This window comes from Anser anser (genome assembly GCF_964211835.1).
Source record: "Anser anser genome assembly, chromosome: 21".
In the NCBI taxonomy this organism is placed as follows: domain Eukaryota; kingdom Metazoa; phylum Chordata; class Aves; order Anseriformes; family Anatidae; genus Anser; species Anser anser.
In genome coordinates, this window is record NC_139742.1 from 12,275,376 (window position 1) to 12,300,583 (window position 25,208).

General features: G+C 46.4%; 1 long non-coding RNA gene across 1 annotated transcript; it reads right to left on the minus strand.

Annotated features, from left to right (window-relative positions):
• Positions 1 to 1,220: 1,220 nt before the first annotated feature.
• Positions 1,221 to 3,245, minus strand: LOC310884848. Its single transcript, XR_014574432.1, has 3 exons — positions 2,923 to 3,245; positions 2,647 to 2,817; positions 1,221 to 2,379 (listed from the first exon to the last, which is right to left on the minus strand). It is a non-coding gene; the product is annotated as an uncharacterized lncRNA (long non-coding RNA).
• Between the last annotated feature and the right edge of the window lie 21,963 nt (positions 3,246 to 25,208).

Below are 25,208 nucleotides of genomic sequence, written 5' to 3' on the forward strand. Positions count from 1 at the left end.
GTGCCAGCCGCCTCTCCCGCCGCCCTGGGGATTTATGGCAGGTCAGCACCACACGTTTCCCTGATAGATCAAGTGGATTGGAGTTTATTTGGGTCATAACGACCAGTGTTGTTTGCCGTGACAAAAGACTGATCTGGAGAGGCCGTGGCACTGCCTGGGGAGCACAGCGCACGCAGGGGCACCTGGCGGTGGGGTGGCAAGGGCGGGCAGGCCCTGAGGGGGCCCGGCGCGAGGGGAGCAGAGCTGTGCTCCCACCTGGCCCCCTGGGCGCCCTCTCAGGGCTCCTCTGCCCTCGCTCACGGTTCTTTTTGCAGAGGTGCAGGTGTGAATGGAAGGCAGAGGGGCCGTCTCCTATGGCAAACCCTCCATAGCCCTTGTGCTGCCACCCGCCTCCGCCACTCTCAGTGCGCGGTGACCGGGAGGAAGGGCATCGGCTCCCACACCCCTGCAGAGCCCCCCGGGCACCTGCTCTGGCAGCTGCGCCGAGCTGAGAGGAAAAATGTCCCTTTCTGTGGTGTCCTGCTCGTGCACGTTCCTATTTAATATTCATGCACCAAAATGAGACAAGTGCTTAATGAGATCAGCCATGAGTTTCATTTGAACTGTTCCAGCAAAGGACTCCTCAAAATTGCTTTGCAGTGGATGTGCTAAAAAGTTTAATACTTGCACATTGATAACCCCTGCGGGGTCCGTGCTGCACTGTGCAGCAAGGAGTTTTAGCCGCTCTCCATTGCTATGGAAAAGGCGGAGCTGGAAACTCATGCTTTTTAAAAACTGTTCTTCATGGGCTTCAGTAGAAGTGTAAAAGGTTCAGTAAGATCATGGAGAATAAACCAGTTGCATTTGTTGTTCTTTGGGTTGCCTACCTCTTGTTTAGGGTTAATATTATCACAGAATGCATGGACAAAAGCTAAACAATACTCATTATTTCAATGCATAGAAAAATCCGTCCTCAGAAGACAGAGCTAAATCTCACGACATCTTAAGGCATTGAAGCCATCTGTGATAAGGACGGTTGCCTTTCAAAGATAAGGAAAGAAAATTGAAACATATACATAAACGGCTTCAGGCCATGAATCATTCTGCAGTGTCCTCACTGTTGGAGTGTGGCCATCACAAAGAAAACAGTAATAATAATAGTAACAATAATTAATACGGTGGGTCCTTTTTGCTGCTCCTGGCTGGAGGGTCCTCAGCCAGATCCTAGGCACTAGACCAGGAACAGTAAACATACATTTATGGTAATTCTATTTGAACTCTTGAGAATACGTCCCACACCACTATGATTTGATGGCTTATTAAACCCTGCAGGGTACCTTCTCGGGATGGGAGTGCTAGGAGCAGTTGGAGGGAGAGAGAGAGCCATCAGCAGGGACCAGCATCATTTCCCTCCTAATTAAAAGTCAAAATGTCATCTAGGTTTTTGTATTGTAATTGCAATGGTCATTGCAAAGACACCATGAAATCTGGCTGCATTAGCACTTCTTTGGGGGGAGGTCTGGTGAATGAAGATGTATTGAAGGCTGCACTCTGGCATTCTTCTTGTACAAGTCCAGGCTTTAAGTGCAGTAAATGAGCCCCCTGCCAAGAGCTCACCTCACCTCTGTGCCCCCCCCAACTATATCAAGGGACTCAAATGAAAAAAAATCAAACATTCCAACCCTAAATGATACCAGTAAGTTTGTGCAAGCTTATGTAAATCACACAAAAAGTGACAAGTTTTCCTATTAAAAGATAATTGTAATCAGGGTGCTGGACGTGCGGTGCACTGATGATTGGAGATAGACGGGCAGCGTGAAAAGATGGATCGTTTTAATTTGCACCAATTAAATTGAAGTTCATGGGATCATCTTCTTCAATCTTCATGAATACTTTATTTTCTGGCTGCTATGGAGCTATTAAAAAGAATGATTGAGCCAAGAGCTAGGCATAGTATATTTTATGAAATATCACCTTTAAAGAATTTGAGTGCGCCATTTTCATAATGAGTTTTCTAGTACCTAATACCCTTCTATATTACTACATTTTTAAAGTGGATTGATCTGGAAAGTGCAGAAAGTGCAGGTAATGATACATTTTGCTAGGATAAGGTGGCTGATAATGTATCATGTTACTGCTCTGAGAATAATAGATTGCCTTGTGTTTGAGATGTGGCATTCTTATTTTGGTGCTTGCCTTGTGCAGACAAGGGGAATCCTCTATGTCTCTTGAAAAAAAATGTTTAATTGTTTGCACAATTTCCTTCTTGTTTCTTCTTTGTCTTTTTTGTAGTTTGTGACCTCAGAAAGAGATTTCTGAGGTTTGAGGGAGGCTGTGCTCAGGTATGCATTTGTCTTGATGGATGTTGTTAGAACAGAACAGCATGTAGGAGACAACACACTATGGGAGATAAAGAAATACACAATCCTATATTATTTACCAGTGCCTCACATTCTCTTCCCAAGAGAAATGAGTGATGATAGCTTCAAAAGGATAAGTCAATGAGAAGGGTGGTCATCTCTCACTCACAACTGCCAAAAAGGCCCCGAGTCTCACTATTTCACACGCAGACAAATCAAAAGCTTAACAGGCAACTGGTGATGCTCAGCTCTGTGCGTGGAGGCGGGAAGGGGGAAGAAGGAAGGGGGGTGCGTGTGTTGATCTTACCTGTGCTGTTCTTGTCCAGCTTTTCTGGCTGCCAAGCTGAGAAGTTCCTCCTGCGGTGCCTGCCTGACCCCCTTGGCTTCACTGCTAGCATCCAGATCCACCTGTTCCCAAGCTGCGGCGGCACCTGGCTGTGGCTTGCCAGTGTGGGCACCAGCACCTGCACCTGTGAAGCTGCCCAGAAACCTTTCAGCACTGTGAAAGCCCCAGAGCATCTGTCAAGGTTGGGAAGCATTTGCAGGTTTGGGATTGGTGCCAGTTTGGTGATTGCATTCTTACCTTGTAAATAATGCTCTTTATGTTCCACTGGATAAAATGTAGGCAAAAATGCAGGAGACCTCATTCCCTTCAGTGCCTGTGGCACCAACTGGTTAGGTTCATTTTCATCATCCAGTAGCAGAGAGGTGCCACCCTTTAAGGAAACAATAATCAGAACAAGCAGGGACACGACTCCCAGGCTTGCAGCACTGCAGGAACAAGCAAACGTGTCCCACAGGGACAGACGGCTGCTAACACGTGCTGGTCCCAATTCCCAGGGGTGCATCCTCAGCACTGCAAGTCACAGCAACATGATGCCATCTCTCTCTACATAGGTTTAAGCAACAGCAATCATAATTAACCCTGCTAATTAATCAGGGCATAACATATTAATTGCCAGCACACGAGGCTCCAATTGAGCAGGTGCTGTGTGGGAATCTAATAGGATAATGAACTGACTAGCAGTGCCACGTGCAGCAGAGTGCACATCACTTGGAGGGACAGGCTTGGCAAAATCCAGCATTTGGCCAAAAAATGCTGCCTCTCAGCATTGCAGTCTACAAACGAGCAGGTGGAGCCTGGGGTGTATGGGGTGGAAGCCAGAGAAGAAGGCAGAAAGGGAGGTGCCACGGCTGCCCACCCTCCCAGAGCTGCCCATGGGGAGATGCTGGTGGAAAGCTGTTGGAAGGGTGGGACAGCAATGTGGGGTCTGGTCATGCAGTGAGGGGAGTGCAGTGTCCAGGGGCAGGCTGTGAGATGTGCAGGTGGATAACTGATGAAGTTCCCTCTAAGGTGCTGGAGCTGTGCTTGTCCTCTGCTCCCCCCGCCACAGTGTCTCCTGCTGGGGTTGGCACGTGGTGACCTTCCAGTGATAACACGCCCTAACTTCCACAGTTTGAGGAAGGTTTTAAGAAGTTTTTGAACTGCAGGTCTATCAGGAGTAGGTTCAGAGTTTAAAACATTTTAACTTTTCTTTTTTTGGCCACTTAGGATGCTCTTAACAAAGCATTAGAGGAAGATGGAGGTCACTGAACTTCAGGCACTTTTTTTTTTTCCTTTGCTATTGCAAATAAAGACCCAATACCAAAGAAATACTTGTTGACTCATAACAGATACTTCTGTTTGGCAGAAAGAATTATCCAAGTCCCACATTTTCCCTTCACCAGCCTTGCTCAGGAGAGCTCCTGGCCTACAGAAGACCCAGGGAGCCCAGCTGGAGACCTGGGTGGTGGCACTGAGCAATGTAAGAAATAGGGCCAACCTCTCCTCTCCATCTCCTCACAAAAGACTCCCCCGCAACCACTCCCCAAGCGCATGTTGCACCTGAAGCCTCTCTTACTCCTGCTACCAGCAGCTGCATCCAGTGCAGCAGCAGCCAGAGGCGTGGGGATCAAGGGTCCTGGCCCTGCACACTGCAGGAGGGACCCTCCAAGAGGCAGTGCTTTATTCCAGCTGCCTGACAAGGTCTTTACACATTTAATCTTTGGACTTCACAACACAATTCAGTGCAGCACAGCACCTATAGCTCCAGCCCAGATGTGGAGCTTATGACAACAGAAGTAGGAGGAGATGCCTTAAGGTCTGCCTCCTAGCAGTTCCCATGTGGTAGCGCAGGTCTGCGCTTGGTGCGGGCCGGACGGTCGCACTGCCATGCAGCCTGGAGGAGAAGCCCTGTGCAGCAAGGAGGGTTCTCGTCAACAGAAGCTGGGGTCACCACCTGCCCTGTCCCTGAAGCAGGGCCACAGATGTGAGCCACAAACCCGCCCTCTCCTTTGTCCACCTTCACCCTCCACATCTCTAATATTTAATAATGTCTTATTTAGGGCAAGAGCATTTGCAATGATTGCACAGGACCCTCTGCGATCTGCTTCACCATTGTTTAGTTTAATTGTCCTAAAATTGGCAATAGATTAAAAGAAAATAATTATCCCTAATTATGTTAATTAAATGGCTAATTCATTAACCAGCTCAACATCTTTTACTTGGACCATCTCTGCTATACAAGATTTTGCTTCCAGGAGGAAATGCCAGGCGCATGCTGCATTCGGTGTAAACTAAGTTGCAGCATGTTTAGTGCAAGCTGTATGAACAAAATCCCCTCATTATTCAGATGACAGAACAAAACTATAAATAGTGGATCGCAATTAAAATCAGAACAATTACTTTTTATCCATTATGCTGCTTTTTGCACAATAGCAGCCTATAAAAGGAAAAAAGCACAGTCCTTTTAGATCTCTCTCTCTCTCTCTCCCCTTATCCAGAACTGTAGCTGGCTTGCTAATTAGGAAGCTTTTGAATTAGATTATTTGCATGTCTGAACAGGGCTAGGGTATTAAACATCCCTGAGGACATACTATAATAACCTCTTCAGTGGCTTTTAGGATCCCTAAGGAACCAGGAACTCTGAAAAAAACCTCCAAAAGGAGGGAAAGTGCATAACGATTTCATCCAATTAGGTATGGATTAGTCGGCTCTGTGTCTTTGAATCCTGCTCACAGTGAGAAGGTGTTCTCCTCCAGGAACATTTGACAAAATCATCGGGGAAATTATAATGCAGAACCTAAATGAAATTGCAATACCTTAGTTTCTCCTCCAAGAAAAAATAAACTACAAAATCAATACAGTGGTGTATAAAGTAAAAAGAAATGCACCAGTCACTTTATTGCTTAGCTTCAAGCATAGCCACTGTGTTTATAGCATTCATGAGTGACTATCAGAGCTAGACTGCAAAGGACAAATGCTGCTGCTGCTATGATTGGCTACAGCAGATTTTAATTTTTAAATACCACTGGTATTATCCTCCTCACAATGGCTTTCCACGCTCTTCCAGTTTTAAGAAATCACCAGCCCATTTATATTTAACAAGACAATTAAGTTGCCTGAGCTCTCCAAGTGCAGCAGGCGTGTGCAGCGAGGCCCCTCCGGGAAGCCGGGTTTGGTACAGGGCAGACCGTTCCTGTGCTCTGTGGGTGCTGTGGTCACACGTGTGCTTTTGAAGAGCCACGGCTGCAGGATGGGCAAAAGGCTGACTTTGCCCGCGACATGGTAGGTTTGTTCACGCCACTGGCAGCTGCTGCATGGGAACAGTGATGGACAGCAGGGCTGGTGCCCCCTTCCAGCACCATGGTGGATTACGAGAGGAGCAAATCCCAGGCATATGCTCACCTCCACCTTCCTTTTCTTTCCATGGGTTTCTGTGACAGGTGGCTGAGCCATGGCCTCTGCCTGCACCCCACAGTCCCTGGCCCTGCACCATGGCAGGAGCTGGTGCCCAGCCTGGGCACTGTGGGCAGCCAGAGCAGGACAGCAGGAAGGAGTGTGGGCAACTCTGCAAACAAACACTGCAAGCGTGTGGTTTGCCTGTGGTTTGCACTGAGAGCACATTGATTTTCCTTTTCCTTTTTTTTTTTTTTTTCCTACTGCTGAGATTTAATTTGAAGGAACTGAAACTAGAGCTTCATAAGAAGTATGATTATTATAAACTGCCTGTGGAGATAAGCCATGCTTATAAGACTGCACCTGCAGGGACTACTCAGTGTCACCTCTGTGTGCTGCACCTCACTGTTTGGGAGCCCAAGTGCTGGTACCTAATTGGAATGGATTTCCAGAACAGCAGTAAGAGAAACTACCCCCAAAACTGAACCTGCAGCACTAGACTTTATAAATCCCAGCACTTCTAGATAAATTGTCTATGCTGGTGTTCATACAGTTAGCATGTGGTTTTGCGTACTTGAAGCTGTAGGAAACAATACAAGCATCAAGCTAACAGCATCCCCTTACCCAAAGAAATCCCCCTTTAGATAATGTGGAACTGATTTCTGCCTTTGTCAGATATAAAGGGAGTAACAGGGGCTCCCCTTGCAACAGCTTAATCTTGGCCATCGATATTTAGCTCAGGCCTTGCCTGGTCAGCTATGGCAAGGAACACCACCCCACATCATGTGAAAATGTCATTCATTATATTTTGAATTTTCCATCTTTGAACTCCCTGCAGTGTCCCTTTGTGCTTGGGGGGTTCGGTGGGGGGAACAGGTAAAGCTCAGCCTAGCTCTGTGGGACCTGTCCGAGACCCTCTGACTGGCAGTGCACAGCATGTCCAGCGGGGAGGTATTCAAAGACAGTTATTTTAATATTTTCTACCGTCTTCTTGTTCCCATTCCTCTCAACCCCTGACATCTTGTTTGCTATGCAGCTTTGAACATGTGTTGCTCAAGGTCTCAGCAGTGGCCAGCTTCCCAGATCCACTAGTTGTACACTGACTTCTGTTTTTCAGAGCATTCACATTTATTAATATGAAACATCCCTAGCTATCATGCCATTCATTTTTCTGCCTTGGCCAAATTTCTCAGAATTTCTTTCATTTTTTCCAAATTTAACTGATTTATACAACTGTTTCTTTTTCCAGGTCAGTAATTAATATATTAATGCCATTAGATTGAGTGCGTAACCGTGTAGCACACTGCTAGTGACCCTTTACATTGATTAATAAAAGACTATCTACCACTTTTGTTTCCTTCCTCTTAGTCCATCTTATTGATTCATAATGCTACTGTATCTCTTACCCCCATTTTTATCTTGTTTCCTACGAAATCCTGTGGGAAGACCTCATTAAAAGCCTTTTGAAAGTCTAAAAATATGTCAGGATATTCTCTTTTATCCATTTATATATTGGTAGGTTCAAAGTATTCTAACAGATTAATGAGACATGATTTTGCACAGCAGAAACTGTGTTGATTGGATGTGATCTTCAAGGTATTTTATCATTCTATATTTAATAAATGTTTAAACCATTTTGCCAGATACCTGTGCAAAGCTGAATAGTGCCTAATATCCTGGATTACGCTTAGAGTCTTTGAAAAATGTATAATATACAGATAAAACCTCTCTTCTCTCCTTCCAGAAAGGAAAAACAGTGCAAATGTTGCTGCTATATTCATTTTGTTCTTAAATGCAGTGAATATCTAAATATGTAGCCCTTTATTTTCTCCCAAATCAGCTCTAAAATGAGACACAGTGAATATGTAAATAAGCTGTAAGTTTGTCTTCTTCTATATATACACATACTGCAATCCCCCAAACAGCTAATTGACGTAATTGCCCATTGCACCTGCATAATTGGGATGGAGCTCAGTGCTGTGAACACTCCCTCGAATGGCTGGGAGCAGCGTGCATCTTGCAGGTTTCCTTCCTTTTTCCACCCAGATCTGTTCAGATCCCCTCTGCAGACCCCCCCCGGGGTCTGGGTACTTTCCACTTCCTTGGAGTTTGTTCGTTTTTTCATGAGTTCTTTTTATGAGAAATCTGTAACATTTTTCCCCATTATTATTTCACTGTAAAGATTAGCTTGTCAAAGTTTGAAGATTGAAACTATAAAACATTTTTTTCTCTGTTGGAGAACAGTTAATTTCTTTAAAATGAATACCATCTTAATTACAACCCGCTGTTCATTATAAAACAAATTACTGGGAAATTATTTGTCCTCTCAGTTGCTCATGTCTCTGTTTTACAAAAATGGAAACTTCTCACAAAATTGTCTGTAGGTTTAGACCTTTCCAAAACAATACCCACAGGTACCTCACAACACAGGGGACAAGCGCAACAGTCCCCAGCTCTGCGCCTTGGCTGCACAGCAGCCAGCTGGGGACCCACCACTCCCACCTCACCTTGGCCGTGGTAGGGTCTCAATTAATGCATTTATCCTAATTCTGCTTCAACTGTAGAAGCAACCAAGAACTAAAAAATCAACCCAACTTCAACTACAGCAAGAATACATTTTGAAAATGAAGAGTGTGAGACTGCATTTGGCATGGGCTTCTGAGCTCAGAATACCCTGATATTGCCTGGAAATTTTGATGTAAATGGAATATGAGAGAGGCCTTTACATTGGTAAGCAGGAGAAAGAAAAGAAAAGAAAAGAAAAGAAAAGAAAAGAAAAGAAAAGAAAAGAAAAGAAAAGAAAAGAAAAGAAAAGAAAAGAAAAGAAAAGAAAAGAAAAGAAAAGAAAAGAAAAGAAAAGAAAAGAAAAGAAAAGAAAAGAAAAGAAAAGAAAAGAAAAGAAAAGAAAAGAGAAAAGAGAAAAGAGAAAGAGAATTAAAGTTCCCTGCAGCCTAATCACATCTCTTTGGGAAATTCCTGCACCAACCCAGCCATGAAGCCAGCACAAATCAATGTGGCCCAGGGGATCAACATTTTACATATATATAAAAAATTGTAAACATCTTTTATGTATGCAATGTAATAACTACACTCAGCATCATGGGCTTTAAAAGCAAATGTTATGGGCAGTTGTATTGCAATAAAGTGGTTAAATGGGAAAGCTTTGAAGGGCTGATAATTTGTACTCTTTTCTTTACTGAACCAACTTATTCTTGTATGAGTATGACAAATTAAAACATTCTTCTATAGGAAGAAGTTTTCATTCATCAAGATCTTTTTTCCCACCCTTTCCATTTTCTGCCACGTTTCAAGAGCAAAAAGAAGTTGGTTATAATCCTGGCTGTGAAAGGAGGACTGTAGACCTAGGACCAGCAGCAGAAAATTCCCTGTTTTTGCTGCCAGCCTCTGCAGAAACCGACCCCAGGATCCAGGCACGCCGTCGCCCATCGGCGGGATCACAGACCCAGCAGCTCTCCAGGTGGTCAGCGGGGAAATGAGTGGCCAGTGCATCCCCCTGAACTACTGACTGCGTGCTGCAAAGTACTCAGCCAGTCTTGCCTGTGTGCTTTGTTGTGTTATTCCAGCTGATTTATACAGAGAACGTATGCAGGTGCTGCTGTTATTATGGTCCCTAAAACTGGTTGGACTTTGCAGTATCTGGTAGCTATAAAACTCTGTCAACAAAACCGAAATTAATATTTTTAAAATTTATTAACCAATAAAGCTAACAATCAAATATTACTTCTGACTTGCAAATAAAAACAGTGTTTGTACTGTGCCGCACTAATTAACGTTATGGAAGTATTCTCTGGGGACGTGTCACAGTTGCTTCTGGATCAAAAATCAAAGTGAAGATATGGGTCTGGTGCACTAAATGGGCAGTAAATAACACGTTCATTGCCTTTAATTATTTAACAAGAACAGCAATAATCCAAGATAATTTAGAATATGTACAAAAATACAGTATGGGAATGCTGTGCTGGTGAAGATGTGTGTCATCCCACCCGCCCAGAGACAAAAGTTCTCACTTTATTTAACCCACAGACAGAAGTTCTCTCTTCACCGTGCTTCTCAAGAGCTTGAGGTATTTCCTAGGGCTGAGACACGATTTCACCTCCACAGCTCAGTTATTGCGTAGTCTGCCTCTTGACAGAACTAGCAGGACTGATTATTTTATCTTCTTTTATTACACATTGGTGCACACACCTTATGGGATTGTGTGCCCCCTTCTCCCTTTTGGTGTTTGTTCGTGTGGGAGTGCTGGCCTGTTGTTGCAATGAAAGCACTTTCTAATGCCATGCACAGCTCAGGTGTTCAGTGTTAAATAAGAGAGAAATGCACCCTTTGGCATAGTTAATTTTAATTTGTCCTCTGAGATTTGGCCCCAAGTTTTACAAAACGAGGGAGAGAGCATGCAATAAATAGCTCATGCTGCTGCGTCCCAGCATGGACAGGATTTTCCTCGGAAGGCACTCGGTGCTTTCCCACCACCCAGGGCCCTCGGGCGCTGAGGTGCTCAGGGCCGCGTGCTCGGCCTGGCCTGGAGGCAGCGACCCTGGGCAGAGGAGGCCACGTCTGCCGCTGCCAGGCCTCCACTTCCCTGCTCCACGCATTCATTTCTGAGCGGCCTCCCTGATTCCCTGGCCTCCAGCCTCCCCCTCAGCAGTCGCTGCGTGTGACCTCGCTTCTGTGAGGTCCTTCAGCAGGGAGGGATGTGTGGGACTGGCAGAGGTGGCGTTTGTGCTGTGGGACAGCGAACTGCGTGAATTGCCTGCTGCTCTGCCTGCTCCTGGGCTTCCCTTGCCGTGCTGCCGAGGGAGGCTCGGCCGGGCCCTGTGCCTGGCGCTGGGCTCCCCGGTGAGGCGTGCCCCGCTGAAGCTGTGCAGTGGGCAGCTGTGCATTCAAAGTAATGAGATTCTCGTGGGGACTGCAGAGACAGAACTTGTAAATACAGCAATGATGAGGAAGGACATGAAGCCAGGCGCCTACGCAGCTGTTCAATAAGCCGTGTGTGACGGGCGCAGGGTCCGGGAGCAAAGGTACCGTGGCTCTTGCTGTGCCTTCCCTGTTACTGTCCGAAAATACAGTTTAAATAATTTGTAAAGTGTTGGGACATTTAAGGAGAAATGGTCTTAGAATTTAGTTATTTCCATAGACCATATCAAGGATTTTAAAAAGGTTAACTGCTTTACATAAATAAAAGGGAATTAGTCTTCTACATCTTAAATGAGTAACAGCAACAGTGGGCAGTCCTTCTACTGACACTATCTTATTCATATCATATTCATATCATACGATACGAAACTACTGCCCGGAACCAAGCATGCTACATGTATAGAATCCCCTATCAAGATGAAATGGAAAGAAGAGCCTCCAATATTATAGACTTTGGAAACGTTTATTAACAATTTGATAATATGGCACGTTGAAGCTTCATGCTTCTCAAATGACTCTTTAGCTTGGAGCAGAATAATTTCACTCTGCTTGCTTTTAACTCCCTTGCATTCATCTTGCCCGAGTGTCTCCATTGGATATTGTTTACTCTTTGGATTAGTAAACTCAGGATTAATTCCGCACTTTATTGCTGAAAGTGGCAGTAAATCCAGTATCAGGGAGAGCCAGGAATCTGCTTAGCTATGCTACATGACCCTTTCACGGGCAATAAAAATACACACCTCCCACTACTAAGGCACATACACTTAGAGGCATAGCCTGTGCCACTAAGGTACAGGGATGTACAGAACCCCCTGGTTAGTCCATGTTCTCTTTAGAAATCAGAGATGCTGTAGGATTTTTGGTCTCTCTCAAGGGAAATGAAAGGAAAAAAAAGAAGAAAAAGGAAAAGGAAAAGGAAAAAGAAAAGGAAAAGGAAAAGGGAAAGGGAAAGGGAAAGGGAAAGGGAAAGGGAAAGGGAAAGGGAAAGGGAAAGGGAAAGGAAAAGGAAAAGGAAAAGGAAAAGGAAAAGGAAAAGGAAAAGGAAAAGGAAAAGGAAAAGGAAAAGGAAAAGGAAAAGGAAAAGGAAAAGGAAAAGGAAAAGGAAAAGGAAAAGGAAAAGAAAAAGAAAAGAGAGAAGGGAAGGGAAGGGAAGGGAAGGGAAGGGAAGGGAAGGGAAGGGAAGGGAAGGGAAGGGAAGGGAAGGGAAGGGAAGGGAAGGGAAGGGAAGGGAAGGGAAGGGAAGGGAAGGGAAGGGAAGAGAAGAGAAGAGAAGAGAAGAGAAGAGAAGAGAAGAGAAGAGAAGAGAAGAGAAGAGAAGAGAAGAGAAGAGAAGAGAAGAGAAGAGAAGAGAAGAGAAGAGAAGAGAAGAGAAGAGAAGAGAAGAGAAGAGAAGAGAAGAGAAGGAAAAGAAAAGAAAAGAAAAAAGAAAAGAAAGAAAAGAAAAGAAAAGAAAAGAAAAGAAAAGAAAAGAAAAGAAAAGAAAAGAAAAGAAAAGAAAAGAAAAGAAAAGAAAAGAAAAGAAAAGAAAAGAAAAGAAAAGAAAAGAAAAGAAAAGAAAAGAAAAGAAAAGAAAAGAAAAGAAAAGAAAAGAAAAGAAAAGAAAAGAAAAGAAAAGAAAAAAGAGAAAAAAAAAAGAAAGCAGCTGCCCCAGTCATCCCCTTGCCTGCAGCCGGCCGATGGCACAGCCTGCTGGCCGCCTGGCTCTGGCTCTGGCTGTTTGTCAGCCCAGCACTCCTGGCTGCAGCGAGGAGCAGGGGCTTGCAAACTGCATCCAGCACGGCACTGGGTCTGGCAAGAGCCTGGGGATACCTCGCCACTGCTCCAACACAGTCATGCACCAGGCGGGGAAGAAGCAGCAAGGGTTAAAACAACAGCAGTGTCGAGCACTGCCTGCTCCCACATTGCTCTGTGCTTTCAGGAGGGCTGGTTTTCCCTGCTATTAAATCAGCAAAGAGGAATGTGGGGCCAGGAGCCGAGGGGAGCTTGTTGGAAAGGTTACCTAAGTGAACCACACAATTTTTTTCCCTCAACTTTGTTCCATCTTAAGGTAAAAGGTTCATGCAGAAGGCTATAAATTCCTGTCACATTTTGTTGTAATCTCTCTATGGTTTTATTACTTAAAATGCTGCACTCTCGAGATGGGGAATTTTCCAGGGGTTTGAGGCTGACACGGAACCACATTTATATTGTGCTGAAGCTCCTCTGGAGTCTCCTTGAGACATGTGGCCGGCCAGCCCGGCGTGAAGGCCTTATCAGTCACTCCCCAGCGGAGTCAGCCCATGAATTATGCCGGGAATGGCGGTGGCTCCGCGAGCGCGGGATTGCGGGCCGCTGGGTGACAATAAACATGTCCCGGGAATGTGTCCTCCATCATTCACGTTCAGATAGCAGATCTGGACCTTAACTACAGCTCCCGATCTCTAAATCTCTGTGTGACCTGAGAAAGAGATGGAGGTGAGTCTCAAGGATATCTGTCTGCAAGGGACTTTGTGAAGGGAGTTTGTGGCCGCGGGCAGCTGCGGGCAGGCTGCAGGGCCCGGGCCCCAGGGCTGGCTGTGGGCACGGAGCCGCAGGGGCACCTCGGCCTCCTGCAGTGGCGGAGAGCAGGCGGCTCCCCACAGAGACGGGAAATAAATCAATTAAACCTGTTCTTGAATTAAAATAATAAGAAGAAAGAGTATAAATGCAAAGTGTTAATGAAGTAATGAAGGAAAGCGGCATGCTCGGCGCCACAACTAAATGCAGCCATTAAAAACCATAACCTCTGTAAAATTTGTGATAAAATTACAATTTAATTTTATAAAGATAATTTATTAGCTAATACCTCATTGCACATGTTAATAGCTTGTGCTTAAATAATAGTAATCTTGATTGCTATGCGGTCATTAAACTATTTTTTTTTACATACTGTTTAACTGACCATTTTGTATGTGGTTTGGGAAGAAAAAAGTAATTATTGAAGTCTTAAGCAGTGAGTTAATTTCTAATGAAAGGATAATTTTATTCCAATGATTTTACATTTAATTAACTAAAGCTACATGTAATTTGAAGTTCTAAGGCAGTACTGATTCATTTGTGTATTCGACAGAATGCAACACCACGGCCACGCAAGCCCTCTGCCCGCGCGCCCAAATGCAGAGGGCTCAGGGAGGAGGTGCGTGCACCAAGGGTGAGGGGACATAAACAGCCCGAGCCCACACAACGTGAGCTGGAAGGTTTTTATGCATTTTCATGCTGTCCTGAGGTGCAGGTTAGAGCTGATAATTGGAAAATTATACAGTGACAGTTTCAGACTCTTTGAAGTTGCCGCCAGTCTCATCAGCACTTTGAGGATTTCTGTATTAGAGAAATTATGAGACCAGGTTCTGACGAGGTGTGATAGCGAGCCGGGGGAGGTCCAGCCTGACCACATCCAGGAGTTGTCACGGGGACGTCCCGCAGGAGGTATGGGGCCAACCCCACCACAGCGCGGGGAGGCTCAGCCACAGAGAGGCTCCACAGACCCCATCCCACCAGGGGCAGCAGGGGCTGCTGGCAGCGGGTGTTTCCTTTTGTCCTGATACAAGAAGACTCGTCCTAAGGAGACTCTTCTTGCACTGCCCACCTGAAAGTGTACAGTTTCTCCAGTTTGGAAAAGGCTGGAAAGGTAGGAGAGGAAGAATCGCTTTGGGTCAAATAAAAATACAAACAAACAAAAAAAAAACACTTTTGGGATGGAAAAAGAAAATGGACAAAGACAGAAAATCATGTTTTGGTGAGCCTGTAAGTTTGTTTTTGATATATTGACCCCTTTCGCTTTTGATTCAGGTCAGTTTCTAGTGACTGTTCCAGCTCTGCTGGCAGTGCTGGGGCTGGGAGCAGCGCGCTGCCCGGCTGCATGGGCTCTGACAAGGGCCCTCCCCGTCGGTTCTCCACTGGATCATGTAGGTGCTTCCACGCTGCAGGGGAAATGCTTGTCAGGGTATTGATAAACAACAGATCTGTGTCAGTGCAGATGCCTTTTTAATGGCATGTCCTGAGGTGCAGACATTAGGGTTATATCCTCCTGCCTCCCAGCGATGTGCACGGCAATCACTCCTCCTCAAGCAGAGGGAAGGCTCCCGCTTCTTCTGCCTTATTAATGCACCTCCCTCTTGCTGCTGCAGACAAGAAAAGACAAATCCGGAGCCCCGTTTTGAGCACTGGGGATCGAGGTGTGACCGGCAGGGCCGCAGCAGCGTGCTGCCCGAGGAGGTCTCTGCTGCTCCTGTGGGCGGGCGAGGAGAGGAGTGGGGAGGGCTGCTCAGGAACGAAGAGGAACCGGGGACGGTGCTCAGGCAGGGAGGGATCACTGCCTTGAGCACCCGCCAGCACTGTAAGCAGAACAACCAACCTGCCATGGGAAACTAATACTTACTGTTCCATCCTGGGACAAAAGCCTAAATTTTGTATTGCTGATGGAAAAAAAAATCTGAAAAAGTTTCATTTTGGACATCATGTGAAATCTAAAATATTTGACATTTAGATTAAAGTAATTTTCTGCAAAATACATTCCAAAAGGAAACCTTTAGTAAGGTAAATGTCCTGCGCTCTTCCAAACTAATGAAAAATGTTAAAAAGAGCTTTTAGCTCCTGCAGCTGCCTGGGCTGCCAGGTGAATTTCTGTGTGTCAGTTGCATCACATTGGTCTGATTCATTAACACTGTAGATATTACAGCATGCTCCAAAGGTGTTGAGCGAGGTGCCGACTGAAGTCTGCTTTCCCCCAAAAAAAGTTTAGATTCTCCTTTATGACTTCGACCAGGTAGCCAGAAACCTAATATGTACCTGCTGAAACACTTTGTTGTACGGCAGCCTGGACCATTACAACACAGGTGAAATCTCCATCGTGCTTGGGACAAGCTCAGGTTCCTTTGCTCTGCAAAGGCTCACAACGTGCCTAATTCCCTGTATGTCACCAGCCTGGGATTTTGTTTTGTTTTATTTTGTTTAGGTGTACCTCCAAAGTATTCACTAACTGAATGAGGAACAATTCATGAGAAATGTCCCGTTCGTTTTAAAGGGCGGTTTGCTGCTGTGCTAAAAACCCTCACAACTGCCGGGGAGCCTGGTGTGCGCGCAGCCCTCCAGCCGTCCCAGGACCCCAGGAACCTCCAGCTCTTCCAGCCCCCCGGGCCCCCCATGGCAGTGCTGCTGCTGCCCCAGGGCTCCTGTCCCTGGCCAGGGCTCCGCGCCGTCCAGGCTGCCTGTCCTCTGGGGCCGCAGCGCAGGACAGTTCACTCTCATTGTGAGTGTGCCCTGATGACTTAATTATTTATGAGGAATGTTTTATCCTGGCTTTCAAACTAACACAAACAGATGTTGCCAGACCAAAATGGCTCTTTTTGCTAGATCTTGATGGATAGTCACAGTCGTGGAGTAGAACGTTACCGGCAGCAGCCGTGCCTGTGTGCTGGTGGGCTGCAGGGCGCCGCTCCCTGCTGAACGGAGCGTGCGTTTTGCTTGCCAACATCTTATTTGTAGAGCTTGGTTCCTATCTCATTGTACAACACAGCTCTCGTGTTTACTTGTGTTATTTGACTGAACGGTGTGCCTAAAGACAGCATGAGCAGGGGTCTGCATTGCTGCTTGAAGCCTGACCAGCATCTGCACACCCCCCAGCAGGAAGCAGAGCCCTACCCGTCCATCGGCAGGCGTGCCTGCCATCCCCTCTCCGCTTCCAAATGGCACCAACCACTGGCTTCCATTTCAGAATAAAGACCCAGTGTCTGATGCGACTATCAGGCACATAATATAGCACAGTCTGGAGCGCGGCTGGGCTTTGTTCATGCTTTTAATCTTTAAGCAGGTTTTGTTTCCTTCTTCCTGAACAGTTGCTATTGTGTTGGTCACTGCGGCTTCCAAAGGAATGTGGATGTTTGTGCTGGGCCATGTACAAACACATACAGACGTATGTCTGACAGCAGAATTTATTTTGCATGTCTGAGTACATGGAATGTCCAGTGCTCGTGCTCAGAAACAAGCACTTAGTCTAGGAGGACTTGCCCGCTCATCAAGGAGAAACAAAACCGTACGGCTAATCTGAATGATCACAACTGGACAGCAGGGCTCAAACCTAAAATATTCATGATTTAGCCTAGAGTAAACATTTCTCAAAAATATATTAGCTGCAAGATTATTAGCCCTGGGAGTTACAGGGAAACTAGGAACCTTACCACATTGTGCATTGACTACTGCAAAAGATTGCAGTTCTTTAAGAAAAACTTCTCATAGCCACAGTTTACAGGTTTTAATATTCTGTCCATTGTCAAAACTAAGCACCACCCTTGGAACGGGCATGCAAATAGCAGGGGAGAACTGAGAAAGACAATAAAAGTGGAAGCAGCCCTTGGAAGGGCAAATAAATAATTTGATTGCAACATGAAAGTGTTTTCCAGTTTGATGGGCATTTCCTTTTCATTGAAAATAAACCAGACTAAATGGCTCAGTTGGTCCTGTGCACCTAAAAATGGGCCCAGCTAGCTTGTTCTCTCAGTAACAGTGGGTATCATGGAGGTACATAAAAACATAGTTTATTGTTAAATTAAGTGTCCTGTTCTTGAAAACAACTCTTAAATTTAACATTCCAAGGCTGCTGCTGTTTATTTGCACTCTCAGAGCACTCTCGGTGCTGTCCACTCAACTACTCGAGAAATACATTGTAATAAAAATAAATGGACAGTTTGGGTTTCTCTAAAATTAAAACAGGATATACAGCAGCCTTGCACTTCTGCCTTGCACTGAGGTAGCCTGTGATAAAGTCACATTGTGTCAGAGATGGCAAATTATGTATGCTAATTACTTACCGGAATTTCAGATTTGTCCTTACCATAATTAAAAAGGTGTCACTTTATTAGAATAGGGCTGGAATGATGGGGCTTGGAGCAGTGGAGGAGATTTCTGGTTAGAGATAATTACCAGTGATGTATTCCTTTCCCTCACTGCCATTTTTGCTGCATTCTCCCCATTACTGCGTAATGGATGGCTGGCACATCTGCGTGCGCTGCTGGCCCGCCCGGCGCCGAGAGGAGCTGGCCAGCGTGGGTCTGATCCTGGACGCCAGACCTGGGTGGCACTGGGAGCCTGGCCTAGAGCTGCGTCTGATGACCACAGTGCTTCTGATTTTGCTGATTTGCCGCCTGGGTATATAGCAGTAGCGATGTGCCGGTGTTCACCTGGCACAGGTTGCAGCTCTGCTATGGGCTTGGTCCTGCACCTCCCTGCGGACAGGCTGTCGTGAGGCTGCTGCGGGAGAGCTTCCCATGCTTCCCGAGTGCCTGCTGCTGCCCTTCCCAAGGGACAAAACCCTGCACCACGCAGACGTCAGGCGTGCTCCCTCTGGTGAGTGCCATGCGGCCATAAAACTGCCCTGGATTTCATGCAGCATCCCGCTGCCTGCATCGCACCCCCGCAGCGGCACCCCTGGGGCCGGGCTCTCCTCCTCAGCAGCCTTTCCCTTACACTGATTCCAACAAGCGTCCAGGTCCAAACCCACTAAAAGCCTCTGTTAAGACAGACACGTTATTTATATGCATTGTAATATCTTTCTGTTGGCAGAAGAGACTTGAACCTGTCGAGGGCAAACTCAAGTCTCTCCCAGGGCCTGGCAAAAGAAAATAGCAGCATTTAACCGCTGTGAAAGTCACAGCGTAAACAGGGACGCAGAGAGAATAATTGCATGGCTGGAAAGCTGGGCTCCATGTTATCATTATACATTGAATTCTTGGTCTGTAAGTACAGGGATGGTGTTAACCCCTGCAAAAGATGAAGGTTATAAAAGAGGCATTACTTGGAAAGGTCAGCAGGCTATTCAAACATGGTGCAGATGCAATACAAAGATTCAATACTAACAGCTATTTGCAATGGCTTGGAGAGGCTAGAAGAGTGGGAAACATGGACTCAAACACTTGCCCAATGCTACAAGGACTCAGAGACTCCTTGTGCAGTAAACTTAGTAAACAGAGGACTAGGTGAGATCCAGCCCAGGTTCAACACTGCTGGTGACTTAGTGCTAATTAGCAGTGGCAGTTTGCCACAGAAGACGCTCTGAAGTGTGACTTTGCACCTAATGGCACACTAAGCTCTTGCAGCCGTGCCTGGAAATGCACACGCGAAACAAAGAGGGGGAGTTCTGTCTTGATACCACAGAAGTCTGGCCACAAACTGTCATGGATCTGATCTCTAATTCAACATCTTTGGGCAGTTAAGGCATTTTTTTCCTCTAAGAGAGACATCTCTAGGTTAAACGCTGTACTGCAACCCATGCGATCCATGTCTGGAGTACCCACAACACAAGCAGCTCTTATGGTTGATGGAGAGACCCATCAGTCTCTACATTTTTATAAAAGATTGTTTGGTTAGCTCATGAGGCAGTGTCGTTATTGCCAAAGGGTTTTGCTCCCCAAGCCGGTGCTGAATATTGTATTACTTTGCCATGCTCAGAAACTAAAATTACAACGATTTAATTTTGAATATGGTGGCGTTATTACCATTTGTATTTGCCATTTCATAAGACTTTTCATTTCAACTGCTTTGCTTTCCTGTCAAGAGGAAAAACCTTCAATCTATCGGCTTTTACCAGAGAGAGAACTGTGCCGGAATGTAATGCAGTATTGTATATTTCTTCTCTAATGCTCTTTTGAACAAAATCATCTATTTCATCAACAGTATATCAGCGGTGACCAAAGACCATTAAATAATGCATCTCACTCAGGAGCAGTGGAGCAGGGAAAGGGCTCTGACCTGTTTTAAACCTTATTACTTTCTTGCATTATGCCCCTCACTGCAATCTTTTTGTTTAAGTGATTTCAGCTGAGGCGTTGCTTCCTGCCTTAAAATACAAGGCAGACATGTTATTTCTGAAGTGCTTGGTAGACTCAGCCTCAGCATTTCCCATTCTACACCAAAAACAGCCTCTATGTATTAATCTTTGTTAACCCTGCCATACACACATATATACATGCGCACGTCAGGAGTTTGGTGTAAATAGCAGCACTCTTTATTTTGGATTTCACATGTAGAGACTTTAGGTACTGTATGGACTTGTGGTTTTACTTCCTAGCAAATGCTCAGTGCTTGCAATTAGCAATCACAGGGTTGGTAAAGCATGCAGGGATATTAATCTAGAGTGGAATAGCCCAGAAAAAGGAGATACAGTCATAACAATCAGGAGGTCAGGACTTGTACTGCAAACTGAGATTTAAGCAACACAGCAGTATTGAAGAGTCATCCTTCGATTTACCTGTAACCTCTGCCCTGTCAGTGCTGAGGAACATCTCAGCACCAGGAGTGCCTGATGGAGGAGGAGCCGGTGATGACCAAAATGAATAATGTGCAACTTTCTGCTCTTCTCTCAGGGGAGCCCTGCACCCAAGCTCTTCTTTGTTTCCTGAGGAGGCTCCAGGCTGGCTCCAGCGCCACAGAACATGCACATCCCTACGCTGAGCCCCACCGGTAACAGCCAGGGCTCACAGTGAAGACAGCTTCTAACCTTAAGGGACAGCCAATCTTCCTCCAGAGGTGGCTCCTGCTGCTGCTTCTGCAGCTAGAATTTGTCCTCCCGTCACCGCGCTCCTGATGGGCACGGTCCTGCCTTGCACAGCCCTGTGCCTCCCCTTGAGCAGGCGCTGGCCCAGCCCTGGCTGTGCAGTTTGCAAGCAGCACATCCACCTGCAGCTCCTGCACTGGGATGTGGACCTCTGCCTGAGGACAAGAGGTGGCACAGTGGCATGGATGATGGCCCCGGTGAGGGCAGTGCACGGTGAGCCACCCACGCGTAGCTCTGCAATGAAACCGGGCGCTGCGGGGCAAAGAGTCTCCCCAGCGGGGACATTCGGTCAGAGCAAGGAGCTAGCAGCCAGGGTGCAGAGCTTGCTCACTGCTAGCCCTCGTGAAACACAGTCCCCCACCAGCCTGTGAGGAGAAAGCCTCAGAGACTTACAATTACATTTTCTCACTAGTCTAATGAGGTGAGAGACAGACAGAGGAGAGAGTTCCCTGGGCTAATTTTCCAGCCAGCAACCACTGCATTGCTCTGGTACTGTGAGAGGCAGAGGAGAAATGACTCTTCCAGATTAGAGGCTCTTGCTGAAGGCATTTTGGAGCATATTCCTCTAGGACACTACAGAAAAAAAAAAAAAAAAGAAAAAATAATCAAGATGACAAACCATTTTACTGCATTCAGACGGAATGAGGTAACCTAAGAGAGGTGTGGAGCACTGGGGTGTGCTGACCATGGGAAGAGCACCTGGGCCATGGGAGCAGCTGCAGGGCTGGCAGGGGACAATGGGGAGCAGCGTTTGGCCAGAATCGTCACACACAGTGCTTTTCCCAAGCAAGTGAGACAGGAGGTCACCACCTGCATGGGGGAGGGATTAGCCGTGAGAGAGAGCATTGCATTTGTCTCCACAGCTATCGGTCAATTTGTTATCATGAAAATATTAGCAATGGGAAAATCATTGTCCAGTGGGAGCAGCGTTGTTCTCCAGAAAACAGGTGCTGGCAGATGAGTGCTCTGCCTTCCTCCAGGCATGTTTCAAACCAGAGAAATCCCAAGAAATGCCTTTTCATACCCACAGGAAACATGGGAGGGAGCACTCACTTGTTGTTTCATATTCCCCATTGTCTTTGCACTGATTTCAGGTGGAGCTCAACAATTGGCTGTTTGGAGGTACTTCGATGAATTTGATTGAAAACATAAAGCTCGAGGTCCTGTGTTCCTCTCACATTTCTGGTTTCAGTACGCCAAACGTGCTTCTAGCATGGTCAGAATGGACCTGAAAAAAAAACACAACTTTCTAATTTAGCACTAAATCAGGAGAAAGAGTAAACGAAATCTCTTTTTTTTGTCATGAACACACACAGTCTGTTCGCATGCACATCCGTTTGCATGGATGTGGGACATTTAATCAAACCAAACCCTAAACAAGACTGAAGCTTTCTCATTTGACTGACAAATCCAGCTGGTCTGATTTGTCCCTAGCTGTACTCTCAAGAGTTCAGAGCTTGTAGTTAGCCCTGGCATTAGCTTTAGATCAGTTCTTGGGTAAAAGGGTGAAAATGGTGTCACCCAGACCCTCTTACCTTTTTGCTGTCTGCACACCACTTCTCTGCTCATGCAAACTAGCAGGAGATCTGTCAAATATCAAATAAGAATTTTGTTGCTGAAGCTCTTGGAAAATTGACAGGTAGCATGCAAGCAAACATTAAATCAATATCAGCAAATTTCCCCTGGGAAAGTTGTAGTGTTTTCTCATCAAAATCTTTAAATCCTTAAAGAAACCATAAAAGGTTTACACACCTCGAATTGGTTAATCTGGTTACCTCTGCATTGCTCAGTGCAGGCTGATCACCAAGCAGTGAGTGTAATACCCAGCGCTGATCACCGAGCAGTAAGTGTAATACCCAGTGCCCCACGCTCTGATGTATTGTAGCTTTGTTAGTCACTGTGGCTCCTTGGTAAATTCATTTGGAGTCCTCCGGGGTTTTAAATCTCTCATTTGGCCAACAACGAGGTCTGAAAAGATTGCAGTTCATTTCGACCCACAGTGGATGGAAGGCTCATTTACTGGCTGCAGGCAACTCAATCAGGCTGGCCGCTGATGAGTGAGTGACTTGTTCAGACCGCTAGTCAATATGTGTCTGCTGTGATAGAATGTCAGCATCTGCTGGCTGCTCCTGTCTCCCAGTGCTCTGGCTTTTTTCATTTGGTCTGATCAATGTTATTAAAAACACCTAGGAGTTCCTTAACTGCTCTGCCACTTGAGGCTTTTCTTTTTTTCTCTTTTTTTAAACACAACCTTGTATTATCTGCAAACATGTGCAGATGATGTACACGGATTGATTTTTTTTACATGGATGTACAATATGTGGGAGATGCTGTGTGTATGTATGCTCATGCATGTGACTTTTTTTAGAGGAGATGGCTTTAAAATTGCACCATCCTGGCTGGATTTTTTTGTATGTGTTGCCCTGAAGTAGCTAAGATTTAGAGCCTTTTGCAAACATCTCATAACCATTATTTGTTGAATAAATCTTCAAATATAAGCTTGCAAAAAATAATACACCTTTCCCAAAATTTAAGCTAGAATTCCCAAGTGGAATCGATAGCACCCCGTGAACATCTGTACATTAAAAAGCAGGCCATTTCTCCAAGTAAAGGAGAGATGTGACTTAGGTGAATAAGCACGGGGTTAAAAACCCTTTACGTGACAGGTCTGCGGCATAAACAACAAGTGCATTGCCCTTTGGCCAGCCCACCCACTCTCTGCCCAGCAATCCATTTCCTGGGGACTAATGACACACCATGGCACAGGGGGGTCAGCCACCAATTACGTAAAAAAAAACAAGCAGAAAACAGATATACTGCTAAATGTTTTAATCTGTCTGCAAAACGCGCACGGTCCTGCAGGAGTGGCACTTCCCTCTGGTGGTGGAAGGACAACGGCGTGTCCTTGGGGCAGCCGGGGCTCGTGGCTGGAGCCAGCTGCCAGCAGCCTGCTGGAGGAGGTGATGCCTGTCCCGGCACAGCACCGCTTCCTCCTGCTGCTCCTCCGGGGAATGAGATGCGGCAGTGTCTGGGCACGTCCTGGCACCGCACATCTGCCATGAGGCCTTGGAAGGGCTGTCTGGGGAAGGAAGGTGCATGGGAGCGCAGCAGGGTGCTCCTTTTTGGCATTGTGAGCCCCGTCCCAGCTTTCCCCTTAGGTCTCACAGGTCTGGACCACGGTCACGTTTCCCCACCTCACTTGGAGGAAGCCCCAGCACAAGGCAGCACTGCAAAGGTGGGGAGGGCTGGGAAGGAAGAAGGAGGCTTTCACAGTGCTTAACTCAGACATAATTTATACCTTGGAGGACTGGAAAGGAAGAGCTGAAAGACAGCACCTTCTTTACTGTAGAGCAGAGGCCATTTAAATGTCTCTGCTTGCATTGCTCAGAAGTAAGGATGAAGATGATCCATGCGGACTGTGGAGGCTCTGAATTACACCCAGTCCCTGCTGCCCAGTCCATGTTTGTGCCATCAGTTGGTGTTCCTTCATCCTGCTCAGGCACAAAACCACCCAAAATTTTGAGATCTCAGAGGGCCTGCACTGGGACTTGTGATGCTCAGGAACGTGGCCCGCGGCCTGCAGGAAGCCTGATAAGCACAGAGCGTACCAGTTTGTGCTGTCCCGTCTCTGCAGGCTGCAGCTCTAGAGAGGGGCAAGGCGTCAGCTCGCCCTGTGTTCTCCGTGTCTGCATGGCACAAAGGAGAGGCAAGGTGATCTGCTGTGACCTGAGGACATGCCTCAGAGTCCTCCTGTGCTTTCCTCCCTACCCCCTTCCTCTGCAATATGGCATCCAAAATAGATACCAAGAAATGACCTGCCAGGAAAAAAATGGAAGCCTATAATTATGTTATTGAAAAACTGTTCCATACTGTATTATTTAAGGTTATTTTATTATGATGTTGAGATGAGTTTCTTAAAGAAGAAACTCTGGTTTTATTGCACTCCTCACGGAGAGAAGCCTTGGGTGATTTGATAGCCTATTTGAACAAGAGGGATGCTTTACGAGCCCCTATAAAAACTGATGACCCCACTCACATTTGTATTTAATGAAATAAGGAGGAGCTTTGGTTATGTTTTCAATAACCTTCACTGCTGTTTCAGACCTGCCTCAAATAAGAGCCAGAATCTGCATGTTTCTGGTAGGAGCCCTGGGCGGCTGCAGCGAGGGCGCTGGGCATTCAGCCCTCCGGCCCTGATGGCCCTGCGATGCCACTCTGCCGGGCCACGTCCCGGAGGTGGCAGCGAGGGGACAGGAGGGTGGCGTGGGTCAAGAGGACCCCTGGGGGAGGCAGCCAGGAGGCTGCTGAAGCCAGGAGAGGGGCTCTGGTCCTCCTGCGTCAGCCTCCCCCGGCACCCGCGCTCACTGAGTAACTTCCCACACACAGAATCAGGCTTTTCCGTTACAGAAGTTTGGTCTGTCATAAAACATTAAATCTCTCTGAAAAGTTCCAGTGCTTGGATTCTCCCCATTAGATTAAATAATCGCTGCTGCTGGGAGGCTCGGAGGCTCTGTGCCACGAGCCAGCAGGCACTCTCCCTGTCTCTCCTTGGCACAAGGTGAGCTAGCGGCTGGGCCCGGCTCGTGGCACTGCCCGTCTCCTCAGCGCAGTGCTCCTGGGGGAGGAGAGCACCCGCAGACCCCGGCACCGC